Consider the following 23,416-nt stretch of genomic DNA (forward strand, 5'->3'; position numbering starts at 1 on the left):
ACAACTATAAAAAAGCATTATGACAAAATTTCATCTTGATACCATAAGCTCTTATTTCTCTTTGAAGTATCTGGTAAGAAGAATGGTAGTGAATCTAGATTTTACAGGAATCATAAAAAAACACTCATAAGTATAGAATATTTTCTCCACCCCTGCCTGTCAGCCCAGTAAGTGCAATTGGGATGCAAAGTGGATCTTGGAGTATGCTTTATACTTATTCTCGATGAATGTATTGAATTTACCAAATGGATGCATTGAATACATAGCACATATATTATTTTGCTGAGTTAACGAAAGAGAAATGGCATGTTTCCACAAGTTTATTGGATACCGTACCATAGCCACCTAGGAAGGCGCTTATCAAGTAAGCTTATTACGGGTTTCTTACGGCCAGGCCGACAAACATCCAGAGTAATGACAAAATGGATGCCAAACTTTCAGCACTTCCGTAGATGTTATTTTTATTCCATCGTTTTACAGTACATAATCATTAAGGGATTTATGTATAAGAATAATTTTTCCATTGTTGGCACTTCTATAATATTACTAGAAATAACATCAAATGGCCATAATTAGAAAATCATTCACATTTACCTATAAACTGATGGCGAAACGACGGTTGTAGAAAAAACACATAATTTCACAAGTTCACACTATGCTCTTAATATCTAACGATTTGATCGTTGGATTATTCTTCTTCATAGAATAATCCTCTAAGGTCGTTAGAATATTAATTGCGTAAGCTTGGTTTCGCTGATGGTAGGACCTGCCCGCCTTGTGACGGTGCAGGATTCCTCGTCCCCTCCCTTCCTCCCCCGTCCTTCCCCTGGAGGCGTCGTCGGGCTCTCATCGCGGCGGCGCCTCCTTTCCTTGTTCCTTCCCTTCCTTCCCCTTCTGGTGGCAGAGGAAAAAAGCTGATCGCTTATAGTCCCTGTTCCAGGAGTGTATCCCGCGAGCCCGTCCTAAGGGTTTCGTTCCCACTATGCTCTTAATATGGAAATGCTGGAAGGAATCTCTAATATATAGGTTACATATATATAATATAAAAAAACCACAGGTTGGGCAGAATCACAGTTCACAAAAAAGATAAAAAACACAGTAAGTACTAAATTTTCTGTGACGTATTACCACCTTCCTCAGAGTTAGGTAGGAGACTGTAGGTAAAGGATAGCTGAGGGAAGGGGAAATAGTGGGGAGGTAGGATCCAAATGTATTCATCGGGTTATCAAACCATAAATTAAAATTCATAAATTTTATATTGTGTGGACCTTGAATAATTTCAGTTTTTCATGTACCTGCCAGACAAGTTTTTCTACATAACTGAATTTTAAACTGGTAACTACGCTACTTTCACTCATCAGTTGCTGTGGTGTAGTAGACAGCGTGTAGAGCTGTACGTGGATGCGTAGATTATACGTTCGGTTCTTCCTGATGTTATTTTTTTTCTTTCCGCCGCAAGGATAAAGTACTTGTATTATTTGTGAAATTTACAAATTACATGCTACCAAATTTAACTGTATTAAATGATTTAAACTAGTCTTATATTGATCTTTCCCTCTACTCTATTACAGATCTTTTACCTAAAATTATTACTAAGCATGGTAAATTTGAGAAATGGCAAAAGGCAAACCCAAAATGGCTGAATTTGACGATGGCTCCTGAAGTGTCCTGACAATTGCCTCTTATAACCAAAGTCATGCTCTGCTTTGGGGCCAAATCAGTGCTCTGTGCTCTTAGGAATTGAGATTTAAGCATGCTCACATAGAGCAAATAAAATGAACTCTAAATATTGATGCAACAAGTTGAATGCATGATTCATTACCATTGTGGGCTTGAAAAACTCAATTAACTCCACAATGACCATGGGTTTTCGTTGTCATGTCACACATGCAGTGAGGGTCCTTCTCTGACGAATTTGGGGGCACTGCTCTTTGGCTAAGGGTGGAAAATCCCTGATCCCATTATTTGAGAGCACCCAGAGTCCTCTGCTTATCTTTCTGATGGCAGTGCTGCATTTTGGGGGTAGTGCGCATTAAATAAATGCCACACCCCAGATAGCACAAAGTAAGAGGGTTATCCATTTCTTATGGTTTTCTTAGGGAAAGAATTGATAAGCAGCTTATCGTAAGCTAAGGGGCTTATGTATGGCAAGGTTAAGATTTAGGGAAGAATAGGTAAGGAATGCCGTCAAATATCCTCGAACAACATAAGTCGCTTCTGTTGGAGTGCCAAAGGCAGCTGAACAGCATACTATACATGCTTTGCTGCTCATCCCGACATGAATTTAAAGTCTACTGGTGAAATTCAGCGAGTCTTTATAGGAGCTTAACAACTGATAACAGATTTTCCCATAAATAGAAAAAAATTAACAACTGCAAACGACTGGCTGGTGAAGATACCAAGCATATTAAAAGTACTTAATCCTTGTGGCGGAAAGAAAAAATGTTAACTACGGGGAGAATCGATCGTATGGCCTACGCATCCATAGCTCTTCACACGAACTACTACACCACGGCAACTGATGATTGAGTGTGATGTAGTTATCACTTCAAAATGCAGTTATGTAGAAAAACTTTGCTGGCAGGTGCATGAAAAACTGAAATTATTCAAGGTCCACACAATATAACATTTATGAATTTTAATTTATGGTTTGATAACCTGATGAAGATATATACTCGAGATTCCTTCCGGCATTTTCATATTATTCTACGTCGTTATTCTTGTGATATTATGTGTTTTTCCTACGACTGTCCTTTCGCCATCAGTTTATAAATGTGAATGATTTTCTAGTTATGGCCGTTTGATGTTATTTCTAGTAATATTATAGAAGTGCCAAGAATGGAAAAATTATTCTTATACAAAAATCCCTTAATTAATACTCTGAAACGATGGAATAAAAAGAACATCTACGAAAGTGCAGAAGGTTTGGCATCCATCCGTAAGAAACCCATAACAAGCTTACTTGATAAGGGCCTTCCTTATTTCTTCCTTCCACCTTATCTCAATGGCTTATAATTTGCTGGCTGGGGAGCATTTCTGAAAATTCAGACCATGCACTTGGAAACTCTCCCCTCCACCCCTGCTCCTACCCCCTTCCTGCCCCCCGCACCCCCAGGAACTAGATATATAGCGCAGAAATTCTGTCCTGTGCAGGGAGCGTTTTTGAGTAGAGTGAGTGCAGCATGTTAGTGCTTGGAGTTCGTCGTTTGGGGACTTCTGCGATTTCCTCTGGGGACTCTTTGGGACCTTGGTGCAGGAGCTGGAGTAGTCATCAAACGACAACTCGTGTGGAACGCTAACTGGGTATGACTAGGGACCCGACCATTAGCATCAACTATCCCTACTTGTCCCCCAATAAGTTTGATACCCCAGACTCCCACCTCTGTGCGCGCCAGTCTCAAATCCTCCCCCTGGGACAAGTGTAAGGACTGAAGTGCAAACACCAATAAAAGCTGAGTATAGTAACTCCCAAAGAGTAATTGATTTGCTCTCCCTTCGGCAACCTTATCCCTTAAGTACTAAGTAGGTAGTAGCGGCCCGTCATAACATAATGAAAACAATCATAGAAAGACAGGTGGAAGGGAAGAAGAGCAAGGGACGGCCTTGAATGAGTTAAAGAGGATTGTACCAAAAGTAGGGATCCCAATGAGCTACAATGTTGAGCGAAGGTGCTAGGCTAAATCCCACAACATTGCCGTGCGCAGTGGTTTCCCTACTCTCGAGTCCGCCAGTCTGCAATTCACTGTGTCGCTCATTATTGGCTTAGCAACCGTCAACAATGAAAGCGATGATCCCCGTTCCCGCCAAGTGTGAGGATCGAGCAGTAATCCGATTTCTCCTTGCAAGGAAGTTACCGCCATTGGAGATTCATCAGCAACTGACTGAGCCTTATGGTGAAGAGTGCATGCCCGTTCAGCGCGTCCGCAAATGTTGCAGAGCTTTTGCGGAGGGCCGCACGGAAGTTCACGATGAAGAACGAAGATGAAGACCGCCGGTTTTGGATTGTCTAGAAGATCAACAGTGAGCTGCTCAAAGATCGGAGGGTCACTGTCCGTAAATTTGTTGAACGCATTTCTGATGCTTCTCACGGCACAATTGAAAGAACTTTAGCACAAACGTTGGGTTATCGCATGATGTGTGCTTGCTGGGTCCCCTGGATACTGACTGACGGACTCATGGAGCAACGGCTTGACACTGCTCGCAAATTTCTTCAACAATTTTATGGTGGGGGGCAACAAGGAGAAGTTGTTGGTCTCTATCGTCACCGGAGATGAAGCGTGGGTATTTCATTTTATCCCCGAAACAAAACTCTTACATGGCAAACGCTTCAAGAGCGACGATGAAGTCCGAGCAGAGGTCACACACTTCCTCAATGGGTTGGGCGGGAGGGAACTTACGGATAAAAAAGCTGGAGCACTGTTTTTAAAAATGTGCCGAAAAAAATGGAGACTACGTTGAAAAATAGGCAAAAGTGTAAGCTTTTCAACGATGTGAAAATTAATATCAATAAAAAAGTTTTGTGTCTGTGAAAAATATGGGAACCTTACTTTTGGTACAACCCTCGTACATAGGAAAATTTATAAAGGGTATAAAAGGAGAGAAATACATCACTATGGAAACTTAAGCAGAGCGGAAAGGAGAGCTGCATCAAACTAATCTTAGGATTGTTGACTAATGATTTTATCAAATTCATCATGAAATATTTTCACCACACCAAGGAGTTTCTTTCATTTAGAGAAAGGCATTAATATGATATTTTATTTTCAAATCTATATAAATAATGAAAGAGATGAGAGTAACACTGCATGATGACATAATGGCTCCATACAATATTTAATAAACTAATACAGAAAATGTAGCTTATTTATTTCATTCTTTCCCCGATTTCCAGGGGGCCAAGGCCCCAGAGCGTCATCTTACATATACCCCCGAGTCTTTGACATCTACTTATTTGTATGCATTTTTGCATATAATGAGTGTTTTTAACGCTAAAGAGGTATACTCCTGTTTAAATACTATTGTAGCACTTTGCTTTTATCACATCAATGGTACCAGAACCTTTACTATAACAGGGAAGGAATATTATGATATGAAGATCACAGGTAAAGCTGAAGGTCAAGATGTTTCCGGGAAAGGCTGGATGGTATGTAATGGGCATGATTGTGTGCTGATTTATTCAACCGGTCATTCATACTTTTACATTTGATAGGTTTATAAGCACTCATGAACAATAAGAGGGTACGACTTCGCCGAGAAATCTTAGAGCATCATCCAGCAGCAGTTATTTCCTGAGTAACTTTTTTTGCATAGTATTGCATGGTGTTGTGTCTGAGAAGGGAGTTTCCGATCTCACACAGTGATTTGATGCATACTTGCAAATCACTTTCCCTAATCCAGGATCAAGCTACTACAAATCAGGATCTTTCTCAATCAGAATAAAATTCTTGGAAAAAAAGGTTAACCCCTGCCAGCCAGCACCTACAATTGGAAAACGTTTTCCTTTATACGAGTAACATGAGAATATTTTAAACCTCTCTGTACGGAGCTCTTTTTTGGGGTTGAGTCACTCTGGTATTTTCCTTCCTCAAATTTGGGACCCAACTCAACCTGTCCCTTACCCTGGCCACAGGTCTAGATCCTCTAACCCTATCTTAGTATCAATCCACGGTCAACTTATTGCATTGCTAGTGATTTTTTCAACCAAATATTATAATATGTTTTTAATAATCTACCCTTCTAAAAGAATTACTAAGGTAAGGTGGGGTAAGTACGACCCCTAAATAGCATATCTCAATTTTAACTAGCTTAGGAAAATTTTCTAGGCGAGCTAAAAACAGGACATTCAATGTTATATATATATTATATATATGAATCACTGAAAAAGATAATTAGATTAAAAATCCTCTCTCTGTAAAGTAGTAATTTTTATAAATTTTTACTTCAGTGCGATCCCTCCACAATCTTGTAGAGGGATCGCACTTACCCCCTACATGGGGCAAGTGCGTCCTATGGCTGATATGCAATACATTTATACCATTACGCGGCACATGGGGTAAGTGCGATTTGCCCAGAAATTCAGCTGTACATTGCTTTTTAAAGTACCAAATTATGTTTAACCATTCTTGAGAAATCAACTTTTATCTTACGTAATGTAAGTAGATTTTTTTTCGCAATTTTTGGTTAATTATGGCACAGTATGGAATTGTTGTTAAATGTGTTCTTTTAATGATAGTAACAGTATTAAACTGTTATACATTAATTAAAAAGTGTATTTAAAATATCTAGTGTGCATAAAAGCTGAATAAATAAAAATAATAAAAAAAGTAAAAATCTTGCATATGACAACAAATCTGAATACAAACTAGATTGTAATGAACAAAGAATTGCTTCTCTAATGTAACTTACGTTATTACCTAATATAAAAAAGCAAACTGAAGAAAAACTTATAGTCTTCAATAAATTGAACATTGAATATTTATTTGTTTATTTTAAGTTGTACCCCGGGAAAGATAGGCAAACTGTTAACTTTCCTTGACGGCCGGCAGAAGGCTTGGATAATATTTTTACAACACCTTCCCTAGGTATTTCGCTGGAATCTTCATTCTGTCGATAGGTGAAACTTATTTCAGTTCCAAAACATGTCCAGGTCAGAAAGCAAACCATGGGATCACCTGATTCATCAATCTCCAGAATTTTCCCTACATAGTGTGCAACTGACTTTTTGCTGCTGAATCTAGCCAGAATCCAATGTTAGTCACCATATTTGTTCAGCTTTTTTGACTCATGCTATCTTGTTTCAGACATTAATACCATGTCATCTACATTCTCCTCGTCAGAAGATATGATATCCAATGTCCTATCATAATCAATTAACAAACTTAAGAAAGCTATCTTTATCAGATAAACCTTCAAAATATAAGTTGATGTGAGGACTAATTAAAACACCTAGTTTTATGAACCTCGGTGTTTTGCAACATTTATGTTTAACGCAGCAAAACATTTACGTTTAACATTTAACATTAAGTTTAACGCAAGAACTGCCACACAGAAACTAATTGTTTAATGCAAGATCTGTTAGACAGAAACTAAAATTTAATCCATACAGGAGGTCGCACTTACCCCAGGCAACGGGGTCGCACTTGCCCCAGAAGGAAAGAAAGGATGGTTACGACGGGGAAAGTGCGACCCCCCATCTAAACTAAATATAATGACCCGAGTTCCAAAATTTAAAGTAAAGCAAGGAAAACCAATCCACGAAGAAGAGAAAACAAGATACAGTTCTTACCTAACATCTCCGCTACGTTGATTCAGAGGAAACTGCGGTGTAGCGTCTCCTCATAACCAACTAAGACTACGAGATGAATGGACGGGTATATTTCCTAAGCACGTGGAACGAGAAATTAAGGGATAAGTATTACAAAGTCGTTGGCTCTGGTTTCATTACTATGTGTGGAATATGTTGCACGATCGCCACCTGCTTCGATAACGGAAATACGATCTTCCTTAAGGGGGGTCGCACTTACCCCACAGTCGCACTTACCCCACCTCACCTTAACATTTTTTAAGCATTGTGGAATTTAAAGTGGGTTTCTATCCTTAATAACGACAAAGTTAGTAAAAACAAGGTGATTAGGCTATTAGTCTGGGAGTCTTTTATTTTTAATACTAACATTTTATTTAAAAATTGCTTATGCACAGAACAAAACAAGGAATTCATTTCAATGAAAAAAAATTGTAGGTTGCAACAAAATATATCATTGAAAAAACTATTGACAATACAACCATTTTGCAACGGATTCCTGTGGTGAGGATGATCATAAATGAGTGGGAGGGTCAGGCTTAACTGCCGAGAAGTGGCCCTAAGGACTCGCTAAGCTGGGTCTCCGGCTGGGCCTGAATGCATCAGACAATTGATACTTCAGACGTCAATTTTCTTCCCTCGCATCAGCTAGAGCTGATGTCCAGTTATTTTGCATTGAAAAATCTGTGACAGCTCTACCCTACGTCAGGTGTTCTGCGTTTGAAAATGCCCGTCGGCTCCAACCGACGTTTGACACGAAAGGGTTAAAGGCAATCTGAAAAACTGAATCCCTTTAGCTGCGGGAGCGTCTAAATTTTGCTGCCACTGTGTGCGGGATATGAGTGGCAAAAATATTTTCCCCCCAACCCCGGGCATGTGTCTAGCAGGTAGTGGACCCTAATTATCCAGGACTGCCCACCCTACCCCCTGAAGACAGACCATGAATATAATATGTCATTGGTAATTATGCAGAAACGGAAGACCCACCACTGAAAGTATAAGAAAGAGAAACCAATGCTTTCAAATAAGTTTCCCTGGCTAATGGAAGGTAAATAAATTCCTAGGAAACAGTGGCACAGCAAGAGGGGGTTTTGGGGGATAAAACCCCCTCCAGAGCTGAGAAAACTTTTAAGTTAAATCCACTTAATTAGATTTATTTACTTTTAGAAGAGTGTAAGGATTAATAAAATATCCCTCAGAAAGCCATAAAACTCACCATTTTGAACCATTCAGGTATCTTAAAAAATATCTGGGGGAGGGCTCCCGTACCTCCCACTTATCCTTGTGGGTATACCACACACCTCAGGTCTAGTTGCCCCTAAAATCTCCCCTAGCCTTAATTCCTAGCTGCGCCCCTGCTAGGAAATACAAGGATTCATTGGAATTGTTTTCATCGCAAATGCGCCATGGCAGTGGTGTCGACTCCATGGGGCCTGAGGGGGCCCAAACCCCCTCAAAAATTTGTGATGGGTGTGAGAAAAAAATGTGTCAGGCTTGTCGATTTTCCCCGTAGTGCCCAGATATCGAGATTCAAGTTATCAGTGTTCTAATGTTGATCATATGACTCTTCTAAAATGCTTAAAAAACTTAAAACTCACTACTTATAAAATTTCCTGGGGCAAGATCCCCGGTTTCGGCCCCCCAAATATTTTTTGTAAATCGGCATCCCTGCGCCATTGAGAGCTGGGAGCTCTCTCTCTCGGAGAAGGGATAATCTGGGTAGCGCTCCCCGTGGTGAGGGTGCCCACTCCTTGAAAGATGCCTTGGTGCTCTCTGCCATTAGGTTTGGCCGAGTTCAAGCAACCGCGGAAAGGATGGCAATAAAATTTTAAGGAAAGGCTGCCAGTGGTGAGAAAATCTGGTCAAACATTGAAAAACGTTTTTCATGCACTCACCATGCAGACTGTTCAATAACGTACCCACAGCCTAAGGGTTATAATATGTACCCAAAATGCAGTGACGTATTCGGGGGGATTCCGAGGAGTCCCCCCCCAAATATAAAAACAAAATTATTGTCCTTCAAAGAAAACAAAATATTGAAAAATCAGGAATTTGCAAAACGTTTCTTTAACAAATTAAGTTTTTTCGATTATGAAAAGTGTAAAAATTAGTTTAAAACCCATTACTTAGTGCCCGGTTTTTCAAAAATTTCCCCCCCTGGTTTTGGACCCCCCCCCCCCCGAATGAAATTCCTGACAAAGCCACTGCCTAAATGATTGCAATTAAACACTTATTATTTTTGAATGTAAACATGACTATCCATCCATAAAGCAGAGGAAAACAATATATTTATTAAATTACTCTTCAGCCACTGTTTTGAATGGATGACTGCTGAATGAACTGACTGCTGGTCCACTCCCATATGACTGAACGGCACATGAGTGAACTCCAAGTGTGCCTGTCAACTTGCCACTTGGAATCAATGTGAGTTTTGAATAACCGCAGATTGGTGTCTACAATGCTTCCAAGTCCTGGTGAATGACCAAGAGATAGTGACACAGAGTGGTGTTACAATCAGATGCTGGTTAAATACTGTACCTTAAGGAAAAATTTTTCCTTCCGTCTATGTACTGAGGTTGTAATTGGCTACGCACCGCAAATATTTCATTTACAGGTGAATATATTGGCATTCAAAGTGCTGGTTTGTATTTTTGGCATTATAAGACTGGAATTGCAATAAGATGCGGTGGCCTAGTGGCGTAAATGTGCTGCTGTGACAGTAATGGTTGTTTGATCGAGTCTACATCGTGGAAAACTTTATTCATATGTTTTATCACCTCATTCACTCTTTTTGTATTTCTTGAAGGTTAAAAATAAGTTTAAAGTCGCTGCAACAGCTTTGTACACTTTTTTATTATTGTTATAAGTCATGTAAAACTTAGAAATACGACAAGCGTTGACTTATCCTTTTTAATAATTGCTTGTGCATTTCAAAGGTTAGGGATTTGAAACAGAGGGTGACCGTAACCCTGAGTTAAAGGGTGTATAAAAACCCAGAATCAGTGTCAACATACTCTCAATCTTTTCCTTTCATTATTAACCACACCATTTTCTTAACTTAACTATATAAATAAAGCTTACACTAAGTTTTATTTATTCAATTATTACCGTATTTGTCTGAATATAGTCCCCCCTTTTTTTCCAAAAATGCCAATGGTAAAAGTAAAGGGGGGACTATATTTGGATGCATTTTTATAACTTTTCCGTAAACTGAAGCCTCATAATTAGGGGGGGGGACTATATTCAGAGGGGGACCATGTTCAGAGAAATTCCGTATGTAAATGGAGGTCAGCAAGTAATAATTTAACAGGAAATTGAACAATCTAATTTTATAATCTATTATGTATGTACAATATTATCCAATTCCCCTGATAGGGGACAGTTCCAAAGAGCCTTATGGTGAGCTCTATTTTTAACGGGTGTTAAAAATATTTTTCTCTAACGACGACACATCAGCTGTGATGACTACTGGCCAAGCTATCTGACCTTCCATTTTTTAAGGAGTTGATTTGAAGGGGGTGCACTGAAGATTGACTACCCACACCAACCATTTTAATCCAACGATTGGTCTTAGGATTTTTCTCTTTCATAGAGAAATCTTCAATATTGTTGGCACAATAAATTATGGTTTCACACTCAGCATTCAAGCAGGGATCGGACAGTCTCTGAAAATTCTCTGCATTGCCAGGATTTGAACCCGAGTCCATGGAGTGGGAAGCCAACACTCTAGCCAACACATCAACCCAATCTCCAGGAAGGATATTTCTGTCTACTTCCATCAGAGAGTTACTCATTAGTACCCTTGGGAATAAAAATTCAAAAATCGTTTACATGCCTATGTTCAAAAGTATTCTCGGGGCTATGTTTTTCTTTCCCCCATTAATTCATTGGGCTAAAATCCTAAAATTGCTATGCTAACAAATAATTTTTTTAAACTCCCTCATTCACACTACACAAAGTACAATCATTAGTCTTAAACAACATATACATACACCTATCAATAATATACCCATATTATCAATAAACAGCATATTCCTATCACTCCAAATTTCATACTCTCTTTCACTACACACCAATCTCTCATTCACATTCAATCACATAGACATATTCATACTAAACAACATACCCTATATACACTAAATTTAATTCTCTCATTCAAACCAAACAACATACTCATCATACGAAACTATATACCCTCATTCACACTAAACAACATAATCTAATTGACACAAAGTACTAAAAAATTCAAAAAAATTAAATACCTACCCAGACGGCACATAATCCTCCGTATCTAATTCGTATGCAGATAGTATTCATTGACAAAAAGCGACGGAGCGGTAGTCAATGGATACTATCTGCATACAAATTAGATGCGGAGGATTCTGTGCCGTCTGGGTACTATCATTCACATTAAGTAAATACTACTATCAACACTGAATAAATACTAAGTAAATAAATTATTCACACTAAATTAGATAGCAACATTTACACAATTCAACATACATCACTCACAATAAATTTCATATACCACCACTCAAGAAATATATACCCTCAAATAACAAATTAAAATGAAAATAAGTAATTAATAATTTTTTTACACTAGTAGATTAAGTGCCTACTTAGATACTTAGAGGCAACGTTGTGAAATTTTTCTTTATTAAAAATATCAAGGAAGAGTCAAATTGTAATGGAAACTATATTGGTTTTAGCAAGTCCAAATTATAAAAAGCCATTTCAAGTTCTTACTTCTCACAGTAAAACATAAACTGAATAGACAGTAAGAGTTAAATACATTGAATGAAAGAATATTTACATTTAAAAAATTAAAGATAATGTTTTTTTCAAGTTGCAAATTAAAAAAAAAAACAGATATATTTTTTATTATTTCTCACAGTAGAAAATGAACTCATCAGTTATTAAGAATTACATATGGGTGAATCATTAGATTTTATTGAAATGAGCAAGCAACCACACTTGAATAGAAAAATGATAATTGCATTTGTAGAGAGTAAAAATTCTTTAAATGAATTTTATTAATATAATGATAAGGAAAACATTTAAGCTGAAATAAAAAATTAATTGGTTTTGGTAGGGGCAGATAAAAGAAATATGCATTTTAAAATTATTTATTTATCATATTAGAACATAAATTAAGTGGATGAGTTGGTCAGATAATTATATGGTTGAATGATTAAATTAAGTTGAAAATAGCAATATGTGCACTTAAATAGAAAATGAAATATATGTACCACTCATAAATAATATAAATACGTGTTTTAAATTTTACTTTCTCACAATAAAACATGGCCTAAGCTGTTTACCCAGACGGCACAGGAAGTTTTCGTACCTAAATACGAGGGTGGACAATCAAGATACAAAAATCGCGCTTAGGAAGTTACTTAGAAGGTTTTGTTTCTTTATTTCCTTTAATGACGAATAAAGATGCAAGAGGACTGGCAAATTCATATGCATCGATAAAATTGTATCTCATCGATAAAACTGTATTCGGTCTGGGACTATTTTCTTACGCGGGTGGTGCCATCTGGTGCCATCGTGCCATATCCTCCTAGAAAGATCACATGTCTTCACAAGCTAGCACAAGGCGTTGGAGATCGCGTCGTTTACGTAACGTCTTACCACATTTCAGGGATTTTTGTGGTTAAGTTTGTGAAAAATAGAGTGTCTGGTAATAGTGAAGTTTCCCTTATTCTTTAATTTCATTCACTGGGCTTCAGAAACGTGTTTGTGAGATATTTTTGTTAAAAATGCCTTTCGTGTGTTTATTGTCGGGATGACGTAATGGAAACTCCGGGACATGGTTCAAGGTTTTAGCTTTCCAAAAGATCCTGAGTTGAAGAAGAAGTGCATTTGGGCGATAAGAAGAAAACATTTCACCCCTACGAAAAGCTGTGAGGTATGTACCTCTTTCTCGCTGTAATTATTTGGATGTAATTTTAAGTTAGAAGTGGCTTCGGGATGTTGATGCATCAACATCCCGAACTATTCAGTACTGAAGTACTATAGTACTATTCAGTACTAAAAATGGTGATTCAAAATATTGTAGCAGCAATTCTTTTGAAAATTCTTGCATTTTAGTTGTCTTTTTTGTATTAATTCATTCGGTAAACGTGTGGTTAAAGGAGAAACTATAGGAATAAGCTGCCAAGTTTATAGGTTCGAATATTGCTTCTTAGCTTGCCCTATGGTGTATTACACGTCGGCTTTCATCATTTCAAATTATCTTATGCTATAGTTTAAAACAATAAAAATATCAGGCATAAAAATATTTACTATATTTACGAGCCTAGTAATTTGATTTCTCATGCAGAAATACCAAAAATTGGAAATGATTTGACCTAATAAGTTACATGGTTTTTATTATTTATTAATTTTAGGTGTCTGAGCTTCACATCGCACCTTGTGATATCAGAAAATAATCTGTGGCCTTGGACGAGAAGACGAGGAGAAAATTCTTGCTGAATTGGAGGTGCCCAGATTGGAGGAAGGTACCATTGCTTCACTGTTACCTGTCGCCAAGAAGACAGACATTGTGGCAGAAGTGACATATTTGTGGATGTGGATTTGATTTGTGCAAGTTGGTGCAGTGATAGTGGACGTTCATCGGAGAAAGTATTGACGATAGTTTGTATGTATCGACCAGTCCTCTTTTAAATAATTTTCTATTCGAAAGAGAATAAGAGTAATTGTTTCGCTAAATTAGATGTGGGATAGAAGAGAAAATTGGAAATATTATTGTGGTTGACAATAGAAAATACATAATATATGTATTGTATTTCTGTGGGTTTTTTCTTTCCTGCCTCTTTAAAATTTCTTGCGGTGGTGACTTCATGCAAAGTAAGTATAAAATCGGAGGTGTGATCTGAGAGATAACATGTTTTATTTTACAAGTGTTTATGCTGGTGATTTGGCAGGACTTTCATATTTTTAATAGGGTGATACATTTACTGCAGTGACCTAGGGACTTTTACTCATCCCAAATAATTTTTCAAATACTTTAGCGCCTGATATGGGTAAGTTTTAGTAGCTGAGACTGAACTATACGTTAATTTTTGCTTGCATTTTGATGAATTCGATCATACTAATAGCAGATGTGTCAGCAATCCTGTTTCATCGGCAATTTTTATTTAAAAATTTTATTTCGTCAGGCTTTAGGGTAAGCTTTTTAATGCTCGTGGGCTATGTGATGTCTTATTTAGTGTCAAAATTAATAAGAATTTACTCTCATTAACATCTCAAGGTTTCCAAGTAAGTACGAGCCACTTAACAATGCTGGATGCTGGGGGTGCGTGAATTAGCCATGAGAATCTCATTTTTCGCAGAGTTATTTAAGTGGCCGAGTAAGTTTTGTAAGTTCTCAATGGGTAAATAATACTATATCATGAATTCTAATTACCATGAAAAACTCACAACCGACAAAACTTTGTCGGTCGTGAGTCTTTCATGGTAATTAGAATTCATGATATGGTGTTATTTACCTATTGAGAACTTACAATTCATAATGATTCGTATCAAGGTTCTCGCTACGGTCGGTAGCTATCGATTGTGTTGCGTTCGATACATTTTTCGATCGTGCGAGTTACGATATATCTAATGTCGACCTTATCGATTGAGATTAGCCTGAGTGCCGTGTTCCTGCGCGCTTCGTATCCAATCGTACGTGCTTAGTAGCGGACATTCACATGCTGCGTACGCGCTTCGTCGACAGGCCGCGAACGGAAATTATCCATTGACGAAAAGCGACGAAGCGGCATAGTATCCCCTTAGTCAATGGGTACTATGTACATACGAATTAGATACGGAGGGTTCTGTGCCGTCTGGGTAATTATCATGTGTAAATTAGTAAATCATGCAATTTAAATGGAAATATCAAGGAAAACATTGTAATAAAATATAATTTATTGCAGATAAAATTGACAAATTAATTAATACGGATGGTTTTTACAACAAGAAATACAAATCTATGAATAAAAAAAATCACTTGACAGTAAAACTGAGGCAATTAGAAGTCAGGCACATGGAAATAATTTCATTTACACTAGGATAAATACACTTACATTACCAACTGCATTAGCCAGCGGAAAGTCATGTGTGTAATTTAATACACCAAGTATAATTTTTAAATAATTTAAGCATTTGCATTCGCTCAAAGTAGTCTGCTTCTACTGTGAAAAATATAAGCAAGAAAGACGCTTAATAAAATGTGGTAATTATCACAACCTCTGTGAAACATGACTGTCCGCTGTTACACCCCCTCTCCACGTTGAGGACGCAGTTGGATTTGAGGGGGACATGCACTACTCTACACTACCCAAATACTACGATAAAACCAATCAGTAAAACTACAGTTCACAAATGCAAAAAATACCTGCAATAAATATTCCCACAAAGTAATATACCCTTAATCACACTGCCATTCAAGCTAAATTAATACCCTCATTCACACTAAATCATATACCAAAATTCACACTAAATATATACCCTCATTTACACTAAATATCATACTACATATCATTCACTCAATATTCCATACCAATGTTCACACTAAACCACATTCACACATTCACACTAAACATAAAACAAAACTCACGCTAAATGGACCAGCATTTGGATTAAATAACGCACACTCACTCACACCAACTCAATACCCTCATTTATGCTAAATAAAACACACTCATTTATGCTAAAATAAATAAGTACTCTCATTCATACTTAATCACATCCACTCATTCACAGAGCATAAACCAAAATCACACTAAATAGACCAGCATTTGCATTAATTAACACACTCATTCACACCAGATCAATACCCTTATCAACACTAAACAACACACACTCATTCATGCTAAATCATATTCACTCATTCACACTAAATCGTACACCAATATTAACACTAAATGAACCAGCATTCACATCAAGTAACCCACACTCATTCACACCAAATCAATACCCTCATTAACACTTAATAACTCACACTAAATACGCTATAAATATTCACACTAAATAACACTCACTCATTCACACTAAACATAAACCAAAACTCACACTAAATGAACCAGCACTCGCAACAAATGATACACACTCATTCACACCAAATGAATACCCTCATTAAGAATAAATAACACACACTCATTCATGCTAAATTACATTATCTCTTTCACACCTAAGCGTAGTTATACCAATATCCACACTAAATCACATTCAACCATTCACACAAAGCATAAACCAAAATTTACACTAAATAGACCAGCATTTGCATTAATTAACACACTCATTCACACCAAATCAATACCCTTATCAACACTAAATAACACACACTCATTCATGCTAAATCACATTCACTCATTCACACTACATCTTATACCAATATTCACACTATAAGAATACCCTCACTCATGCTTAATAACACACTTGCTTTCACACTTATTGATTAACCTCACTGAACACTGAATATCATTCACACTCAATTAATACCCTCACTCACACCAAATAATACACCATCTTTCACACTAAAACATATACCAATATTCTCACTAAATAACAACTTCTCAGTCACACTAAATAACATTCTCATTCATAATAAATTAATATTCTCATTCACACTATATATCATACGTAAACTCATTCATGCTAAATTAATAACCTAATTCACACCAAATAACATAGCATCATTCACGCTAAAAGACATTCTCCCATTCGCACTAAATTATACCCTCATTCACTCCAAATGACATGTCCTCATTCACACAAAATAACTCTGTCATTCACACCTTATGATATAATGTCATTCACATTTATTGACATATCTCATTCACTCCATATAATACACCTTTAATTAATTACTCTCAATACCACTATGTCACATTCACACTTAATCACATTCTCTCATTCACAGCAAAAAACAGTTATCAAAAAAATTCAAAAAGACAAATACATTTGAAACAGATACGAAATATCATAAAATATAAAACCAACATCTGCACACGGCCTATCTTCATCACTTGACTCTTCAAACACTGAATGTTCCTCTTGTATCTTCAACTCTTGGGGCTTCAGATCTTCAGATGTAACTCAATGTACTTAAATAGTTCCATTCTTCATTTTGCTGAGTTCCTATGTCACTTCACTGAGTCAATCTTAGGCAGTCTACGATTTCTTTATTCCGAAAGCTCCTACTTCAGGGACGATGATTGAAGGCCACCGTACTCCCCCAACTGTAGGAAAAACATCAAATGTACTCAAACAATACAATAAAAATGTAATGAAAAAATGGCACGAAAAATACCGCTTTCTTGGAAATTGGAGTATTTTTTAGTCCAGTCATTTGAGCTTTTTCCACCTTTGGAAAGTAGAAAGACAAAAACTGAATAGGGGGTTGTAATTTGACCCGGGGAAATTAATTCAATGGAGTACGGATTAGAAAATCCTTCTATTGTTTGTCGGTATACATTCTTTACTAGTTCCTTTTTGGAACAGACCCTTGAAGTCCTAAAACTAGATTTTACATTGTGTTGGGGAAGCTGTTCAATTATAACTTCATTTGACTCCAAATTCTTCAACGGTGCAACCATAGGCGGATCCAGGGGGGGGGCACGGGGGCACGTGCCCCCCCCAGACCCTCAAAAATATGCAAGATTTTTAATACGGTCCCATTATCATTGCGTTCGTTTTGTATTACGAGGTATCCTTGTGCCCCCCCCTGAACAAAATCCTGGATACGGCCTTGCTTGTGCCCCTCCCAGAAAAAAATCCTGGATCCGCCCCTGGGTGCAACAAATACTCATCATTTAAGATATTGAAGTTTATGATGGCCTTATCAATATTTTTAAATAAAAAGTGTGTATACTTTTGTACAATATTTTCCTATAGTTAGATTTTTACAAATATTGAATTTTAGTTTGCAAAACATGGGACAGAAAAGTAGTAAATGACCTAACACAGCCTAAAATGTTTTGTAAAATCTAAACTATTAATTGCTTTAGACAAATGAAAGTAAAGCAATCTTTAAAATTAAATGTCTGATTTTAAAATAAATATAAATCTTAAGCATTAGATAAACATTTTCTCTAACAAGACCAAGATCGACGCTTTTATACAGAAGGTAAACCATCGCCTAATGAAACGGGTATATTTTACTTTTTGGCAACAGTTAGACCGAGGGCAATGTTACAGAAAGAAATCAAATGCAAAGCAGGGGTTTAAGCTATTCCTCAATCGTTGCTTAAAATGCTGATAGAGTTGTTGAAACTCATGTCGGTATATGAAATTGTTGTGTGTAGAACATACGAAGCGTTTCAATTTTATTTTACCTTTCAAACAGCCAGGGGCGCAGCTAAGAATTAAGGCTAGGGGGGGATTTTAGGCACAACTAATACTTTTGGGTGTTGTGGGGTATTGCATACCAGCCAGGATAAGTGGGAGTTGCGGGCGCCCTCCTCCACAAAATTTTTAAGATTAATGGTTCAAAATGACTGATTTTACCGCTTTATGAGAGATGTTTTATTAATCCTAACACCATTCCATAAGTAATACTAATGCATTAAGTAAAATGGATTAAACTTGAAAATTTCTCTAAGCTCTGGAGGGGGGGGGTTTATCCCCCCATAACTCCCCATAACTCGCTGCACCACTGCAAAGAGCAGTTTGGTAGCTGACTAACTCACTCTAAGTCCAAATATCGGAACATAGAATTTACAAATTATACATTTTGCATTATTTGATCAGTTATTATTTAAAAATATTAAAAATGACCTACACGTACTTGCCTCTATCAATGAAAATCGTATTCTGAATGCCAATAAAACTGACATATCTCGCCTTAAATCCTATGTCTTCAGTATGAAATTTGAACTGACAATGTCATCACCCTGTCTATTTCTGTAACAATAATGCCTGTTCATTGTGTGTTCTGTAGGCTATTGGCTCCCTGTTCCTTGTCCGATTGACAACAGTCAGGTGACTGTTGGTAGAATGTAAATTGGAACGCCTTGTCTATTTCATTTCAGATTCAAGTTTGGGGGGTTCATGATCTGGTAAAAGAGGGGCATTCTCCCATGTAAACTTAAAAAAAAATACCCATTAAAAAAATGAATTTTGGAGCTACAAATTTCACTTTTATTCTTAACAACCACTGAAACCGGTGAAATGATGAATAATTTTAAATTTTAAATTAATAATGGAGAAAAATGAATAGCAAAAAACGATTAAACTAAATTTTTTTAATTAATAAATTTGGGCGGGTCACGACCCCTGTGTTCCCCCCCTAAATCCGCCACTGGTTGGGAGAAGCGGGAAGCCAACCAGTCACTGTCTGTTGAGAGTCTGTTCCTTGTTGTCTGTTTGTTCCGCGTATCACCATTCCAAGCATACAACCAACCGGCCCCTGCCTGTCAAGAACTTGTTCACTATTGTTCCCGAAATGCTTGTTGCCTGCCAGTTAAGGAATAAGCTGCAATCAGAGTACCAACTGTTGGAAGGCTATTCTTAAGTTGTTCCCATTTATGTGTGGCCCGAGATTGTTCGTAGGCTGTTCAATGAAATTAATAGTCCAAACAAGTATGTTTCTCACGCGTCAAAGAGCCCCCAAAGGCCTCGCGTACCGTATCCTGCAAATTACAAGAGATCCATGATCCTTCGCAGGAGTAATTTTTTCTCGAGTATGACCCTTTCCCGAACCCTTCCTCGCTCTCGGAGAAATACTCCTGGCCCTCGAGAGAGCCTTCACAATATGAGGTTCCTCCAGAAGATTTGACCAGTCCCAGTACATTTTTTATTTCACTAATACGGAAACTCAGAGGTAAACAAATACACTAATCGTGCGCCTAACCTTGGAACAATCAAGTGCGTCTTTTGATCGAGGTTCTACGAATAACGATTTTGCGAGAAGTGATCAGACTGCAGTGGACTCCATCCAGAAGATTGGCAACGCTGAATCTATTCAAAAGAGAGGGGCACTCATGTATGTTCCACACAATGCAATACTATATAACCAGTGACGTCATGGCAAAATTAGCAGTGCCGGAGAGCGCTTCCCTTAAATTTTTTAGAAGTGATATATTACCGTTTGTTTTTTATTACAAGTTATTATTTAAATTTTATTACAAAAATGTTTGTTTTGGTTACGAATGTGAGCAATAGAAATTTTGAGATGACAAAATTGATAAAAGTGTTATTTGACTATTACGTCTTTTGTTAAACGGGGCCGGAACGGCGTTCCTGCACCATGACATCCCTGCAAATCACTTAACTACGCGAGTTGCGTCAAATATGTAGGCACTCCAAGCGAGGTGCGAGTCATATACTACCCCTGCTTTGGAGATGGCCAGAGGCGCCATTTTCTCCCCATACTCCGCTTTTTCTCTTGTCCACATGGATGCGGATTACTGACGGCAAGGTTCCAATGGGTTATTTTTTGCAAGGTGTGGCTTTGAACCAACTTAAACATATTTCTATACTTGCGGAGGGATGGATAAGAGTTACCGAGCGAATCGTAGACCAAACATACGCACTGAGTTATTTCATTAAAGAAATAAGTTACTCGAATTATGAATTTGATGTAATTACTCAAAGAAAAAGGAAACAGTCAGGGACAATCAGGTAAAGAGCACCGATTTATTAGTGTAAGTAGTCAAGTTCCATGGCTTTAGGAAAAAAATCGCATGTTCACATCATCTAGTTTATGGCACTGAATTGACATTGCCATATCTCCCCTACCTGGAACAGAACACGCGTTTACCTACTTCACAAAAGTATAGCGCAATTTTTGTTACATTTCGATCGGAAAGATCATCCTACAGTATCGCAGCTGTTGATGCATGGCCCCGATTATATTTTTCGATGCTTCAGAGCAGAAGAAGATTCAAAATTAAATATCGGGAGGGGGTTCACGACCTTGGTACGGGAGTATGGAATACAGGGGTGAGAGGGGCAATTTTTTAGTAGTAAGTGCCATGAATATGTATTTGTATATACACTCCCTTTGCTCATTGACGAAGATAAAAAAGTATCAAAGTAATCAAAGTTTAAATGTTTGATAAAATTTAAGGGTGGCTCTTGACCCCTGTGATCCTTCCCAAATGCGCCCCTGCGTCAGAGGAAGGTTAACTAACAAAACTTTTAGATTAGCTACTCCAAAAAGACGTGGCGGTCGAATTGGTGGGTACTTCACTAAAAAACTGATTCCTTGTGACACCAATAGCAACTTCACCACATCAAAGAGTAAGGCAGAAGACGATCGTCGAAGGAGAGTTGGACGTAAAGAAGGATAAGGGACGGCCACCAATAAGATAAATAGAGCAATCTCTTTAGAATGTAAAAGAGAAGTTGTATTTCAACATGGAAATGTTAGCAAATGGGAGAGCGGAGAGTGTGTAGCCTTCGGCAGACCAATCATCAAAATGCTGACTTACGGTGATGATTACAATGAAAGAAGTTAATAATAATGAAATATTTGTTAATTTTGACCGACGGATTTTAAGTTTTAGAATCAAACGAAATAACGGTGAAATTATTCTTCAGCTTAAAAATTTTTATTCCTTCTACTTTCGCAAAGCTGAAAACAAGTACACTTGTGACTGGACTACATTTCCTATCGATAACGATGGACGAATTTTTATAATAGCACGTAAAACACTGAAGTGTGAAAAAAAATGAAACAAGTTTCGGAAACATCGAACTGAAAATTTCAAGAATAAAGTGAAGCATGCAGCGAAAATGTTTGAATCAGTAGTAATGAGTAGTAAAAAATTTAAAAAAATGAGCAGCACTCTTGCAGTTTTATGGAAACTATTATCATAATTATTAGCAATAAATGATACAGCTGGCAGCAGTTACATGAATCTTATGTTAAAATGAATTGCGGATATCGACCCTAATTGAATTAAAAATAGTAGACTCAACGGTAATCGTAAAGGATACTCCAGACGCATGGCAGGGATGGGAAAAATATTTTTTAATTTTATAATTTCATCGACTTTCAAACATTGCAGTGCACTCTAATACAACCGACAAAACTAGGGATGATGAGGTCTCCAAAATATGATTCTGTACTGACGCGAGCAATTTAATCCTTCCTCCAAAGGTAGCAGCGCAATCGCCATATATAAAGAAAAGATCCTCAGGAAAATAATGAAAAGAAGTTAAACCAAAATTAAAATTTGATTCTTCCACTTTTTTTTACAATTCGAACACACTTTAAAAATAACGAAAGGACCAACAGAAAAGACGTAATGAAATATTTTTCTTACCGTATGGCGAGGTCAGTTCACGGTCACAATCTGGATTATCCTGATATTTCTGCAAGCTGTATGTCCGTAACCTCCAAGATGACTTGCGACTGAAGAGAGATAAATGGTACAGATATTGAATGTCCCTCGTGGATATACATATACTCCACGTCAGTGCACTGAAATTCACTGGGGCACGAGTAATGACCTCATATACGGCCGTGCGCAAATTCAATATTAAAGATACATAAAACGCATATCTTGTCTTAGCAATAAAAGTTGAAAAGGTGCTTCATTTCGATAGTGAGGCATAGCGAATCTAAGTCTAATTTTAAGTGGAATATAAGGGAATTTCTTCAAATTAATTAACTAAGTTATGGGAAAAATAATAATCTCTAACCTGAAAGTAACTCATACGTGTGTTTTAGTGCTATAAATTAAGTGCTGAATAAATTTAATCAATTTTGTGAAAACAAATATATCTTAATTACAATCTAAATAAACAAAGGGATTTCCTAATAAATCTATTACAATTACATGGAGTGGAGATCTAGCATTGAGAAGGAATGTTTAGAGTATTTTTACTTATCAAATAAGATTTTTCTTTAGAGTTGATATTCACCTTCCAATTATCAATAATGTAAGAACATAGTCAAATTTTACATTTTAGTGCTTAAAGAATAAATAAAAACATTAATAGATAAAAATAATTGATGTTATCAAAAAATTAAAAAAAAGTAAGTTCTATTCCGAAGAATAACTGCTTTACGAAAAGAATTGAATTAATCAAGTAGGTATGACAAAAAAATTATCCATAAACATTAATTATACTGAGGATTATTAGAGTACTTAGAAATTCAGAAACATTAAAAAC

Source organism: Ischnura elegans, chromosome 12 (genome assembly GCF_921293095.1).
Source record: "Ischnura elegans chromosome 12, ioIscEleg1.1, whole genome shotgun sequence".
NCBI classification, from domain to species: domain Eukaryota; kingdom Metazoa; phylum Arthropoda; class Insecta; order Odonata; family Coenagrionidae; genus Ischnura; species Ischnura elegans.